The 13626-nt window shown below is 37.7% G+C and overlaps 1 protein-coding gene across 4 annotated transcripts in view; it reads left to right on the plus strand.

Annotated features, from left to right (window-relative positions):
- The window catches only part of STAU2 (staufen double-stranded RNA binding protein 2), a 310007-nt gene that overhangs the window by 189190 nt on the left and 107191 nt on the right, over window positions 1-13626 (plus strand). The gene's annotated exons all lie outside the window — the stretch shown is intronic.

Below are 13626 nucleotides of genomic sequence, written 5' to 3' on the forward strand. Positions count from 1 at the left end.
ACTACGTGTGGTCACTTTCAGCATCACTATCAGGCATAGCCCCTGAGCCCTGTGATGTGTGGCCTTGTCCCTCCTCAAAGAAAAGAGACCTAAAAATCCCTTTTTACACCAAAATATCTCTGCATGAAGAAACTCAATCATATCTTTCATTAGATGTGTCAGGAATGGGCCTGGAGAGATAGCACAGCGGTGTTTGCCTTGCAAGCAGCCGATCATGAACCTAAGGTTGTTGGTTCGAATCCCGGTACCCCATATAGTCCCCCATGCCTGCCAGGAGCTATTTCTGAGCAGACAGCCAGGAGTAACCCCTGAGCACTGCTGGGTGTGGCCCAAAAAACAAAAAAAAAAAGAAGGATGTGTCAGGAAATATCCCTTTAAACAGCTTGCTATTGGATACTTAGTGCTCACTAAGTGCTCTCGAGTAAAACTAAGCCCCCTGAACTAAGAATGACTTTCAGATGTTGAAATGAGTGAAAAATAGAAGGTTACTATTTCAGGACACATGAAAATAATATCAAAATAAAAATGTTGCACCTTGGAGCCGAAGTGGTAGGGCGATTTGCCTGGCATGCGGCTGACCCAGGATAGATGCAGGTTCGATCCCCAGCATCCCATATGGTCCCCCGAGCCAGGAGCAATTTCTGAGTGCCGAGTTAGGAGTAACCCCTGAGTGCCATCTGTTGTGGCCCCCAAAAAACAATAACAACAAAAGTTGCACATTTAGGTGAAGTTTATCCGAAACACAGCTGTGGCATACAGGTGTTGTCAAGGCCATCTATACTCTACACAGCAAAAGTACTGACAGAGTTTTTTTGTCTGGAGAGCCTTGTGTTCTTTGCTCTCTGCCCCTTTACTGATAGAGTTTGCTGATGTAATCCCTGAACTAGAAGAAAATTAAGTTCAGGCCCTCATCTTTGGAGTTTTGCTTTGAATTTCCTTGAAACATGGTCACTCAGAATTCATTTCTCTTTCAAAACTGAGCCAGTTTTCTAGAAATCATGACCGTGTTACAGCACAGACTTGATTGTGAATTTTGGTTTGATTGACTCTGCAGTGGAAACCGATTGTATTCTCTTGGAGAATAATAACTAAGATTTTCTTCATCAGTATTCATCTCAACATTAATAGAGTCTGTCTCAAGCAAAGGTTACTTTGTCCTCTTGGAAATCCCAGTTAGAAACACTTCGCCCTCTGTTGTTTCTGCCCTCTTCTTTCACTTCTTTCATTTCCAATGTATGGTTTCCAGAATCCAAAGGAAGTTAGAGGGGAAGGTATTGGGAAGATAAAATGTTTTATACTTTATAACTGAATCATAATTTCATTTATGCTTGGTATGGATGATCTCATTTCTTAAAAGGTTGTGTATCCAGTGGTACTATGCATACATGTGACTTATTTGCTTGAGCTATAAAATAATCATAGTCTGTATCCAAAACCCATGAACTGATTGCTTTCTTCTCCCATCTTTTATTTCCCCTGAAATGATTTTAATATAGCCTAAAGTATAAAGTTGTTTTTTTAAACAAACAAAAGAAAACACCCTGACTGTTTTCAACTGTGCTGACAATGTGATTCTTTGATTTGTGCTTCATTTTATCTGTAGCTCAATTTTTCATGATATAATGTCTTTGAAGGCAGTTTCACACCCAGGATCTCAAAGATAAAGTATAGAAATCCAGAAGTGGTGTCTAGATTTTCTTCCTAATAATTTTTGTCCCATGTTGTATCTTCACACGTACTTTATGTCAGTAGTTCCTTACTTTTTAAACTTAGCATTCTGATTTAAAATGTTTTAAGTAGGAATTTCATAGTCTTACTGTTCTGTAGATCAGTGTCTATTTTGTTTATTCATTGTTGTTGTTCTTTGTTTTTGTTTTTGGGGACACACCCAGCGGTGTTCAGTGGTTACTCATGGCTCTGCACTCAGAAATCCTTCTGGCAGACTCGGGGGACTGTATGGGATTATGGACATGGAACCCAGATCGGCTATGTACAAGGCAAATGTCCTACTGCTGTGCAATCGAAGTACTCCTCCCCTTCCTCCCCCACCCCTCAGATGTAGCAGTTGGTGCAGTAGAAAACTCAGGTGTAATTGGAGGTGTTTTGTTTGATTAAAGACAGTATAGTTCTAGAAGGAGCTGCTGACTCTTTTTTTCTTCAGGGATCCATAGGCCAAAAACATTTGGGAACCTCTGCAGCTTTATATATTTGCTGTTGGCTAGACCATTATTAGAAAATACTCTAAACAACTTCCTCTACAGTTCATATTGATAAATCATAACAAAATACATTATTAAACCAGTAACTACCATATATAAATATAAATTTAAATATAGTTATAAATATAACTGACTAAGTGGATGTAAGAGTTAGGGTAAAAATTACTGCTTATGTCAACATTTTTTAAAACGATGGAATTAAAATGATTTTTAGTTTAAAAATATTTTTAAAAAAGTGGAATAGAGGATTTTTAGGCCACAGATTAAGAGCATTATTGCTCTCTGAAGATCACTTCTGAAAATAGTTATTTGGTCCTCTTTCTTTGTTTCTAAGTTAGCAACTTAGAATACTTTTTAGCTGACATATTTTTTTAAAACACTAATTCAATGACTTGGCTTTTTGCATTCTCTAATCGAATTTATTTTTATTTTACTGGAGCCAACATTAGTTTACAGACTGTATATGTTTCAAAGATACAGTTGCATTACTCTTCTAGTGTATATTACAATACCATATGCACCATCAGTGTTCAAATATCCTCCCGCATAGTTCATTGTACTTCTTCCCTTACTCACCCCCCCCCCCATCTATTATCTTCCCTTCCCCCTTAAAATTCTCCCTCACTTTGTAGCCTTCTCAGTTCTGTGGTCAGACTCCAGGGTTTGTTTTTGTTTGGCTTTGTCCTCTTGATTTGCTTCTCTATCTCACGTATGAGTAGGCTTATCTGGTATTTTTTTCACTTCTGACTTATTTCACTGAGCACCTCCTTCAGTTCTTATGGAAGAACATTGGAAGATTTTATTCTTTTTTTTTAGTTTAGACACTCTGGTTTATAATACTCTTTTTTTAAAAAAAAAAAAACTATATTTATTGATTGATTGTTTTTTGGGCCACACCCAGCAGTTGTCAGGGGTTACTCCTGCTCTGCACTCAGAAATCTCTCCTGGCAGCCTGAGCAACCATATGGGATGCCAGGAATTGAACCAAATCCCTCCTGGGTCTGCCACATGCAAAGCAAATGCCCTACTGCTGTGCTATCTCTCCGGCCCTATAATACTCTTGATGGTATAATTCCATGCATATATTATTTTAGCATCACTCTCCACTCTTCCTGTGACTTCCCCTTCCAGTTGTTTTCTGCCCCCATTCTTGTAGTAAGCTTCCTACTGCAAACCAGTTCTCAATTTCTGTTGCCTTTAGGCGTTTGTTCATCCCCTGTAATGTTTCTTTATATCCTGCATATGAGACAGATTATTCTGTGTCTGTCTCTCTCCTTCTGACTGTCTTCACTCAGAACTTCCAGAGTATTAAACATGTGTGAAATGAAATCATGAGAGCCAATGTGATCACAAATAGTGTCTCCTGTCACATTCTTCATTAGAGTGTTGTATTGTCCACACACTTGCATCTTTGGTTAGCAAAGTGCCATCTTATCACAAGACCTTCACTGACATTTCTGTGTGGAAGAGACCATATGTTGAGAGCCTACCAACCTGGCTTATGGATTCTTTTTAAAGTAGGTTATATTATAAGTACCATTTTAACCCAGAACTTGAGTCTCCACTGATTGCCACAGAAAGCTGGAAATTGTCACAAATCAAGAAATATGTGAGCAAGGAAAACTCTCCCTGGTGTGCACGTCAGAAATAGATGTTGTTACTAAGATTCGGGCCTTTGAAATCATGTTTAAAAGCTGGGTTGCTCAGCTAGAATTTTATCTTTGTAACAGAGAGCAATTTTCAGTCAGGATCAAGGAATTGGATTCTGCTGGTGTTTGTGAGATCACTTTGGTAGCCAGAGGGAGAGCTGACTGAACTACCTGTGGTGGCCAGGAAAGCGTCTCTCACTGCCCATCCTGAGAGAAGTGAATGGAGTCTGGTTGCCTGAAAGGGCAAGAGTCTAAAAATGGTGAGAAAGAACAGTTTCCCAGAGGGACATTGTAGAGAAAGAATCAGAAGCCTTTGGGCTCTAGCTGAGCTTGGTTGACAGAAAAAGAGGAATCAAAATAGCTTGAAAGGCAGACCACCAGAATGGCAAAATGGGAACTGAGTAAATCCTCTTTCCAAAATGGCAACAGTGAAACTGGACAAAATTGTTTAAATAAAAGAGAAAAAAATGACTCTACAAGAAAATTTAACTACATTTTCTCCTACCATACAGAATGATAAATTTTCTTACTCAAGAAAAACTTACATTTCTTATTCTAAAATGAATAATATGACTTTCAATAACATCTTGGCCAATTTTAGTATGCTATTAAAACGTCAAAATATTTCTCAAACTTGAAAAAAATGAAAAGACCTCTAGCAATTTTAGATCTCTGAAAATTTTAAGCAATCAATAGAGTAAGAAGCCTTTACTGGGGGGGGCAGGGTAATAGTGCATTGGGGTAGGGTATTTGCTTTGCACACGACCAACCCAGATTTGATCCCCAGTATCCCATATAGTCCCTAAGCCTGCCAGGAGGGATTTTCTAAATGCAGAGCCAGGAGTAATACCTGAGCACCACTGGGTGTGGCCCAAAAACTTAAAAAAAAAAAAAAAAAAGCCTTTACTAAACTGAGAGATGGTACAAGGATCAAGGCACTTAGCTTGTGTTCCACTGACCCCAGTTGGAATCATGGCACTGGGTGTCAGCCACTGAGCCCAAGCCCCTACCTCTGAAAATCCACTTATTCATAGCAGAATGACTGAACTTTAAAGTCAAAAAAGAGAAAGAAGAAAAAGAAAAAGTAGAAATCTAGGGTATCTCCTACCCAGAACTGCTTGTTATTGTCCACCTCTGGTTTCACAATCATTCTCCAAGGACAAGGACCGTCGCTGAAATCAGATATTTTGTGCCTTCCTCAAGTGAGATGAACTGTGAAAACCCTGTCCCAAGGACTTTAGGAGTAACAGTGACAAACAGGAAAGGAAAGGTAGGAGCTCAGTGAATTCTAGGCCACAGCCATGATTAATGAACCAGAAATTTATTATGGAGATTTCAGGAATGATACAATCTTCATCAACTCAACACTTATTCTTTGCTAACAAAATCTTCATGCAGGAGAGATGAAAGAGGTTCTCACCTATTTACCTACAGATCCCTAGCTAATAGAACCTACTGTGTCTATGCAGAAGAAATGCAATAAACACCAGCAGAAGGTAAGGCCAAAGTAGACAGGGAAACTGCCAGACTTTGTGTTCTCAACTCAAATACAGATCCACTGGCAGCAAGTCAAGGCTTTATTGGCTTGTGTGTGGTGTTTCAGTATAATTACTTAGTGGCTGCCCACAAGCTATAAAGACAAGGATGACTCCTAGGAGAGAGAGAGAGAGAGAGAGAGAGAGAGAGAGAGAGAGAGAGAGAGAGAGAGAGAGAGAGAGAGAGAGAGAGAGAGAGAGAGAGAGAGCGCAGAAGTCACAGTATCAGATGGAATTTTATTAGACAAATTAATAAATAAGAAAACCAGAGCAATAGTAGATACAAGGGAGAAGTATGAAAACGTGAAGTTAATATAATTCAGTATCTAAAATCTAGTTTTCAACAAACTCCAAGGAAGGAGACGGTAGCCATAACTTAGAGGGAAGAAAGAGAGCCTAATGTTGAATTTTCAAAGACCTCAAAGCAGTTATCATAAATGTTTGATTATAAAAGAGAAATGTGTAAAAAATTAAAGGAAAGCATAACAATGGCTCAACTAATAGAGAATTTTAGTAAAGATAAAAATGACTTAGAAGGCCTGATATCTCTTAGACATATGGGATTTTATATTTCCACATATGAGGGAAACATGACTAGAGCCTTGAAACTGGGACAACATAGAATAGAGGAATGAATGCCATTGCCACGGTGGGTTTAATAGCTTAAAGACTTTTGCATTGTATTAATAAAGGAGAAAAGCCACATGATGATCTCAAAACACACATGCACAATCTCAGTCACTTTCGAGGTTGAACTCTAACCGTGGGCCAGAGTGACAAAATAAGAGTTGAGGCACTTGGGTTGTGAACAGCTGATCATGGTTCACTTGCTGACATCACAACCCTAATCCACCAAAAGTAGCTTAGAAGTTTTAGGAGGGTGGATCATGGATAGAGCACATGTTTGACATATAACATATGTGAGACCCTGGATCCAACTCCCAGCACTGGAAACAAAAAGGAAAAACACCCTCAAAAGCTAATAAGCTGAGACAAAGAGGAACATAAGGCCATTCATAGTAATAGACTTTTTTGATAATTCAGATTTTTTTTTCTTTTGTACAAGAAACTTTCCAACAGACCCTGTGGGGACAGAGGGGAATTTTCTGTTCGTACAAAGAGAGAGGGAAACCCAGATATTTCCATACCTTTCCAGTCCCAAGATTTCCATAACTCATCTCATCCCTTGAAAACTTATATGCATTTTAGTGGTAGGGCTGTGAATGGTGCTGCATTTCCCAACATCTCTTGTCACTTATTTCCCATTTTCTGAGCTTTTAGCTTTGTCACCTGCCTCAAATTTCCTTTTTCTGACCTTATTCCTATTATTTATTGTCACTCCGTCCTTATTTTCACTTATCAACTCAAGTATTCTCCGCCTCAAACCAGTAAACGGGTACTTTGTCTCACTTATTAATTTTTAATATAAAAAGTATTTTTCTGCCATTTTATTCTTGCATATTTACTTATTTTTCTGAGAGAGCTTGACACCTGGTGTTGTTCAGGAACTGATGCTGACTCTGTAATCAGAGTTCACTCAGGGTACTATGAGATACCAGGAATGAACCCAGCCTTCCATTGAGTTCTTGGTGGCCCCTATCTCTGTCCTTTTAACCCTTGCACTTCTCGGAGAAGGTGAAGCTTAGCAACTGGCTTGAAAGAAAAATCTTTTATTTGCTTCTTTTGCTGGATGGTAACTTTGATTTTCTGACACATTAAATGTCAACTCCAACTGAAGATTTGAGAGGAGAATGAGAAATTTAGGATTTAGATAAAGAAGTTGGTGTTTCCATAGGGTATAAACTAAGAAGTAATCCAGTCTTGGATCTGGTGAAATATTGCAAGGTAAAGGAATGAAGAATAATTAATTGTCAACCAAGAAAAATTTCCTCCCAACCCCCCCCCCCCCCATTTCAAATGGTAAACTTATCCAAGATTTTATCTTTGCCTTGATTTTTCTCGGTTAATCATTGTGGGGGGAAAAAACTGCTTGAAAGAATAGCTGTAGAAGCGTCCATTTTGGAGAAAATGATTATCCAAAAATCTACCTAAAATCCCCAGTATGTTGTGTTTTTGTCATGGAAGAAATTGATTTATTCTTTCTTACAAAAACACAACCCTTGTGACAAAACAAAAGCTTTAGTATGAAACTGCCTCGACCACTAGGTGACAGAAGTGAGCTGCCAGAGAGAGCAAATAGCTTCCTCCCCTCTCTGCCCTCATCATTAAAAAGAATTCAACACAGTTGAAGTCTATAGTAATACTTAAAGTTTCCTGGGAAATTCAGGAAGAAAGGATAAAGATATATTCTAAGTTGGTTTTGGAGAGCAAGTACATAATGGATGACTACGGACCACATAACTATTATATAAAATACTAACATGAACATTATGTAGTCAATTCAGAATTTTGTCACAAGTGCTTTTGGGAAACATTCTTGAATCCTGCACTCAACAGCCAGCTCTGTTTTAAGCAAGCTACTTGCAGTAGTAGCTGGCAGGAACCTATTCAAAGTCATGTTTAAACTACTTCTTATGACCCTATGTTGCGTCTTTCTCCCAACTTGTATGAATGAAAAAGGTTTCTAGAGATCTCATTAACTACACAAGTCTTGGAATATATCTTGCTGCAAATATTGTGAGAAAACAAAGTGTGTCCAAGATTTTATTCTTCGAATGATCAAATAATGCATTGGTTTTATTTTTAATGTTGCCATCGGTGGTGATTTCCCATGTTTTAAGAGTATTTTCCTTTCTTTTCAGATGTGTCTTATTCTGGCCGGCTGTCTCCAGATAGCTTTGAAAAGGCCATTGTCTGTTGCTTTGATTTTAATAGAAACTGACACTCTGTCTTTGGTTTGTAAGCCCAGACCCAAACCATCAAAGAATAAACTTTCCCAGTAGCTGTTGTCCTGCAGAACCAGAAACAGTATAAAACTGAGAGCACATTTCCCAAATATTATCCACACAAAAATTTCTAAACTTTTTCTTTCAAGTGCATGCTCAGAATATTAGCATTGACTTATTTGTCATGGTTAGTTGTGAACATTCCAATCAAAAAAAGAACCAGTCATTAATTCACCCATTTAACAAATATTTATTCAGTATCTATGTGCAAAAAAAAAAAAACAACACACAAAATAAAGTTCAATGGTGTTTTAAAACAGATGGAAGGACTCGGGTGTTTGGTGGTGGTTTTGGATGAGTAATTTTAGATTGTGATTCACTACTTAGGTCTCTTTCATGAAAGAAAACCCCATTTTATTAATTCTTCCATTACAGGCTCCTCAATTTTATGGAGACGATAGAACTCTGAACAGAAAGCCATGTATCATCTTAGGAAATGTGCCTCTTGTCACTTTAAATGTCAGTAATGTGGAGGTTTCCAGATTTCACGACTTCAAGAATATATTCGGCAAAACTCCATTATAAAGCACTTAGTGCATGGTGTATTCATTTCTGTTTTATGCCCAATGATGTCTGCCATATATGCTCTGCTATGCAGTATATCTTTTTTACGATTGCAAAGGGAACCTATTGTTCCAGGCCTATTGCTTAGTGCCTGGCCTGCGGACTCTCTGGGCTTCTACGGTGTCATTTTATGAATGAGGCCAGCTCTAGTGTCACTCCTAACTGAATTTATAATCAAGAGATTAATCCTTCCAATGGTTTGTTTTTGAAAGGAGGTTATAGGCAGGACCCATTTGCCACTCTCAAATAAAAATAAAGGCCGTATAAAAGAGGAAGCTGACATCAAATTTAGTTCCCTCAATAAACCCTCAGAATGTTTGCTGTATTCCAGGCAGCAGGTTGATGTGTAGAAGCCATGGAAACTGCCCCTAAGGATTGAACATTAAGGATGAGAAGATCTATAAGGTAAATGAAAAGGGAACTAGCTTTAAAAACAGAAGCAAAATATTTATGAGAATTGGTGGGGCTAGATTGAAATGATTTTGACTGAAAAACAAATGTGAATGGTGGGCAGCCTTCTGTCTAGCAGGTCAGGGTGCCCTCTGGTCTTTGTATCTCTATTTTTTAAATTCATATCTTTATTTAAACACCTTGATTACAGATATGATTGTAGTTGGATTTCAGTCATGTAGAGAACACCCTCCTTCACCAGTATCTTAGTTAAAACTAGGATTAGAGGGAAAGAGAGGAAAACTATGAAGTGTCCGTGGGACACCAAAGAATTTGTATTCCACCCATGATAGAGAAAAAGATTTTATTTTCTTGGAGAAAATTTTTTTTGTTGTTTTTGATTTTGGGCCACACCCAGTGATACTCAGGGGTTACTCCTAGATATGCTCTCAGAAATTGCTCCTGGCTTGGGGGACCATATGGGACGCCGAGGTCTATCCTAGGTTAGCATGTGCAAGGCAAATGCCCTACCGTTTGTGCCACCGCCTCGGCCCCCAAGACTTTTATTTTCTTAGGAAAAAACTTTTGTGAGTCATGAGAAGCCATGAGAATCTGCTAATGTATAAAATCAATGTAAGCACTTAGGGCAGATATGGTCATTATTTTAAGCAGGAAAATAATTTAGCAGATGAATTTGGGAACTTTTTTTTCTACCTCTAAAAGTCTGGAATAAATCATGTAATTCTGTTTTGTTGATAATTTTATATGGCTCAAACTATCTCATATTTTATTTTTCAGTTGGAAACATTCTTACTAAAAATACTATGCAACAACAACAAAAATCTTTCTTTGAACCTAATTGGTGGTCTTAGTTCTGTCTGTCCTTGACTTGCTATAAAAAAGCACTGTAAATGTTGTATTTTATAAATTAGATCATTAGGTCCTGGATCTATGTTATTGGAAGTATTCCTGTAAACCACAGTCCGGGTCAGCATCACTTCTGGACACAGGCCGCCCTCCTACCTTCAACCCTCACCCCCAGTGGAAACTCCTGACTTGTCCTGTATGGAGTAATAGGTACTTACCCAAGATTAGCTGCTTCTTGAGAAGAAGCAAGAATCATTGAAAGAGTCTTTATTTACATTTCTATTTTGGTTGATTTTTATGGACCTACAGGCAAATAACAAGTGGGTTTGATGAAAGAAGAGTGATCTTCTTGAAAATTTTTGAAAATGTGTGTTGAATTTGACATAAAGCCTCTACCCTCATCCTCATTAAAGCTAGACTTGTGAAATTTGTGCTAGTTAAGGGAAAACAAAGGTGGAGAAGTCTGAGCTTCTTTCCTTGGAAAACATGTTAAACATGATAATAGAACATGCTGGGGAAATTCTGACCCATGCCTTTACCTTTATAAGTTTAGATTCTGGGAAATGTTTTACTTTACTTGTTGGGGGAGATTTATAGAGAAGTGAAATGGTCTAGTGTGCTTGCATAGATAAGGCATCTGGAGTGTCTGTACATGGGTGTATAATTTAATAGCAACAAATGTAATAGATATTTAAAATTTTAAGACATTGAACATAAATACATTGTCTATTAAATACACAATTTTAAAATAGTTTGCCATCAATATTCATTCTCTTCGTCTGGAGATGTGTTTTCACTTAAAAGCTTACTATTTGGTAAGATAAAATTTAAAGACCTAAAGAAGTTAGCTTCTTCTCTATTAATTAACTAGCATCTTAATGAGAGCTCAACACTTTTATTTTGCAAATATCCAACTGGAAAGGTTTCTGCAGTTGATTTTAGTAGGAAAGTTTGCACAAAAGAGTGTCCTTTTATTATCAAATGAGTTACTTTGAAGTATCTGGCAGACTAAACCAGTCTCTTATTTGAGCTAGTATGACAAGAAGACATCTATTGTACATCATTAGTGATGCATTAAATTGGTTATTTATATTTTAAAATCTAAGCATAGTAGAGTCTTTTGTGTTTTTCTTTGCAGATTGCTGGTGTAATAAAACGTTATGAAAGGAGTGAAGATCAGCCTTTTTGGTTTAGCTAAGGCATCACTGGAGAATCCAGATCTTTGAGTCTCTATTTACCCATTTCTGAATTTAGTGCATAGGAGAAAGTTGTGCAAATTTCTTTATATTTGAAGGAAAATTTGTTGCCTGCTATCTATATAATCGCTTTATATTCAGAGATAAGAAATAAGGAAAGATTTATTGATATAAATGAGTTAAAAATGAGTTTAAGATCAGACTTAGAAATATTTTAATGCAGTCAGTTAAAACATACTCTTCTATTTTATCATGCTCCTATTACTGTAAAATTGACCATGTCTGTGGCCACCAAGATTAAAAATGTTTTTTGGGGAGGGTTTTAGGGTTGGGGCAATACTCAGCTGAGCACAGAACTCACTTTTGGCTTTGTGCTTATGGGTCTTTTCTAGCAAGGTTCAGGGAACATACGTGGTACTGGAGGTCAGACCAGAGTCAGTCACATGCAAGACAAAAGCCTTAATCCCTGGGCTGCCTTTCTGATCATAAAGTTATTCTTTAAGTAAAACTCAAAAGCAGGTGTCAGAAATCTCACTTTCCAGCTTCCATTTTAAAATTTTGTCTAAAGGTGAATGGTTTTAGTTTACTTAAGGTTTCCTCACATACATAAACAAATGCCAGTAATAACTTAGCTTTGGGGCTGGAGAGTGGTAGGGCATTTGCCTTGCACACAGCTGACCCAGGATGGGCCCAGGTTCGATTCCTGGCATTCCATATGATCCCCAGAGCCTGCCAGAGGTGATTCTGAGTGCAGAGCCAGGAGTAACCCCTGAGAGCTGTCGGGTGTGGCCGAAACCTCCCACCCCTCAAAAAAACCTTAGCTGTGGGAATGTTTAAAACTTGTTTGTTTGTTTGTTTAGCAACTAAACATATATTAGGTAAGATTAGTTGGAAGCATATCATCAGGAAATGGGTGGGTGTTATATCCTTATAAGTCCCTTATCTACTAGATGTACTCTGTTTCTTCAAGACTCAAGTGATAACTTTATCCATAAATTCCCTGAGAAAATATAGGGTAAAGGCATGGAGATCCAGAAACTGAACCATAGAAAAGCACTGATCTCTTAACTCTTTTTTATATTTTATTTAAACATCTTGATTACATACGTGATTGTGTTTGGGTTTCAGTCATGTAAAGAACACCACCCATCACCAGTGCAACGTTCCCATCACCAATGTCCCAAATCTCCCTCCTCCCCAACCGAACCCCGCCTGTACTCTAGACAGGCTTTCCATTTCCCTCATACATTCTCATTATTAGGACAGTTCAAAATGTAGTTATTTCTCTAACTAAACCCATCACTCTTTGTGGTGAGCTTCCTGAGGTGTACTCTGTTTCTTATAGGTATTTCATATATATAAGTATTTTATACCTTTAACAATCAAACCTATAACCTATACCTATAACAATCATATTTATAATCTATAAATACCTACTTGCTACAGGTATTTCACATCTCAGAATTCTTCACTACCCCTGTGTTTGAGTATATTTTTCTCAAATCTTCATCATTAATTCAACAAATATTGTATAATTTTTATTCCAACCTATTGCAACCTTACTAACCATAGTTACTACTGTTCTACTAACTGTCAAATTCCATGTTCTGAACCCAACCTACTTCCTATTAGATCTTTCTGAGAAATTGCTTCCACCCTTCCTGAAGCTCTCTTTTTTTTGGGGGGGGGGGGCCTGGGTACACACTTGTCAATGCACAGGGTTTCCTTCTGGCTCTCCAGTTAGGAAATACTCCTGGTGGTGCCTGTGGTACCATATGGGCTGATGAATCCCTCTTTTGGAATTCATTCTTCCTTTCATTTCCTTGTCTTATTCTGTCACCTTAAATACTATTGAAACCAAATTTTATCTTTAGTGATATTTTTCTTTATATACTTTTTTCACATCCATAAATTGCGTTATTTACATTTTGATACCTCTCCCAACCTTTGTGTTTAGTTATGAATTCACTGTATCAGTGAAGGTTGTTCACAGAAATAGAAACAATTAGATATAAACACTAACATGTGTGAATGCATGTACATACACAAACAAACACACACACAGTGGGGCAGGGAGAATGAGAGCAAGTGTAAGATTTTAAATAATTGGCTCACCTAATTGGGGATTTGGCACCCAAAAATTTTAGCGAAGTTCAGCAAGTTGGAAACACAAGCAGATTTACAGGTTGGAAGCATCTGTGAGATTTCTATGTTATATTCATGGGCAGAATTCATTCTCTGAGGTATCTGGTTTATTCCCAATGATAGTAAAAAATAAAAAAAAATTCTTGAGGGTAATT

Source organism: Suncus etruscus, chromosome 10 (genome assembly GCF_024139225.1).
Source record: "Suncus etruscus isolate mSunEtr1 chromosome 10, mSunEtr1.pri.cur, whole genome shotgun sequence".
Classification (NCBI taxonomy): Eukaryota; Metazoa; Chordata; class Mammalia; order Eulipotyphla; family Soricidae; genus Suncus; species Suncus etruscus.